Source organism: Microtus ochrogaster, linkage group LG9, assembly GCF_000317375.1.
Source record: "Microtus ochrogaster isolate Prairie Vole_2 linkage group LG9, MicOch1.0, whole genome shotgun sequence".
Taxonomy (NCBI): domain Eukaryota; kingdom Metazoa; phylum Chordata; class Mammalia; order Rodentia; family Cricetidae; genus Microtus; species Microtus ochrogaster.
The window spans coordinates 11986844-11988885 of NC_022034.1; positions in this window are offsets into that span (position 1 = coordinate 11986844).

The window sequence follows — 2042 nt, forward strand, 5'->3', positions numbered from 1 at the left end:
CACAGAAACAATATTAATTACAACACTGCTTGGCCTATTAGCTCAGGCTTCTTATTAATTAACTCTTACATTTTAAATTCTTAAATGAATCTATTTCTATTAATCTGTATATTGCCATGTGGCTGTGGCCTACTGGTAAGGTTCTGGGCCTGTGCAACATCTGTCTCCGTCAGCAGCTACATGGCGTCTCTTCAACTCCACCTACTTTTCTCTTCTATCTCTGTTTGGAATTCCTGCCTTGTTCTATTTTGCACTGCCATAGGCCCAAAGCAGATTCTTTATTAATGAATACAGGAGAGAGATTTGTAAGGAAGAAGGGGGATGGCAGGGGTGGAAGGGACCTAAGAATAGAAGTGGGAGAGAGTCACCAGACTGCATTATATACATGCATGAAATTATCAGAGAACAAACTTCATTAATAAAATATATATTTAAGTGTTTCAGAATTGCTAACCCACACCACCACAAAAAAAAACAGAAAAAAGGTAAATAATTAAATAAGTTTTTTTTATTTCAAACAACAAAAAAATAAAATAGTAGACAGCTGTTGTGGTTTCTGATCTTATCGTTTCTCTCTCTCTCTGTCTCTCTCTCTCTGTCTCTCTCTCTCTCTCTCTCTCTCTCTCTCTGTGTGTGTTCATATATGTTCATGTGTTTGCAGGGGCAAATGCACATGTGTGTAAGGGGATAACCTTAGGTATCATCCATCGTTCTGAGACAGTCTCACTGGCCGGACCCTCCACAAGAAGGCCAGGCTGGCTGGCCAGTGACCCCTGCGCTTTGCCTGTCTCTGCCTCTTCAGCATCAGGGTTATAAACACACACCTCACCATCACCATCTGAGCTCTTCTCCAAGCAAGTGAGATACAATAAGGAAGTGAAACTGATATTCATCAAACAGAAAACATTTACTATGCAAGGGTCCCAGAGAGACTAAAGGCCACTAGAGGAGGCTACTGGGGGGTCTGGAGGAGGCAGGGAGTTTAAGCAACTGGAGAGGAAGAGAGGGAGATAGGGAGAGAGAGAGACAAGAACAGAGATAGACAGAGAGAGGGAGATGGGGGAAGGGGGAGAAAGAGAAAAAGAGAGAGAGAGAAAGCAAAGAGAGAGAGAGAGCAAAGAGAGAGAGAGCAAAGAGAGAGAGAGAGGAGAGAGAGAGGAGAGAGAGAGAGAGAGAAGAGAGAGAAAGAGAGAGAGAGGAAAGAGAGAGAGCAAAGAGAGAGAGAGAGAGAAGAGAGAGAAAGAGAGAGAGAGAGGAGAGAGAGAGAGAGAGAGAGAGAGAGAGAGAGAGAGAGAGAGAGAGAGAGAGAGCAGAGAGACTACATCTTTATTCATATTTATCCTCTGAGTATCATTCAGGGTTATGGACAGGTTAGTTTACAGAAAACACCTGCAGAGGGGAAACAGTTTACATGGTTGCGGGTAGGGCTCATTTAGAAGCTGTGGTATTTTGGGGTTTGTGTTAGGGAAGTGAGAAGCAAGCAACTGTATCAGAAACAACCACACAGGAGGGGAAGTTTTAACTGAGCCAAAGACGGTGGGAATGACTAGGATGTAACAACTCCTGTTGGGCTTACACATGGAAGCCAGAGTAGCAACTACATTAAACAGACAGGCCAACATCCTGGCGTTGTTCCCAGTGTTAGACGGAAAACATCGAATTCTCCATCATTAATGCAATGCTATTTTTAGTATTTACAGATGCCCTTTAAGAAGCTGGGGAAGTTGTCTTCTATTTCTGGTTTACTGGGAGTTTATGTTTGGGTGTTTGACTGTTCCCAGATGTTCCTTCCATACCTATTGACATGATTAATTTCTTCCTTTGTTCTCTAAATATGATGAATTGATTGAGAGTTGAGTACTGAAAGACAATTTTACATTACTGAATGTTTGGGTTTGAGTGTGAAATGTTTCCCATAGGCTCATGTGCTTGAACATTTTGCCCCCAGAGGGTGCCGGGGATCTTTGGGATGTAGGGGTGGAGTCAGTCCTTGAGGTCTGATAGCCAAACAGCACTTCCTATTCATTCTCTGCTTCCTGATT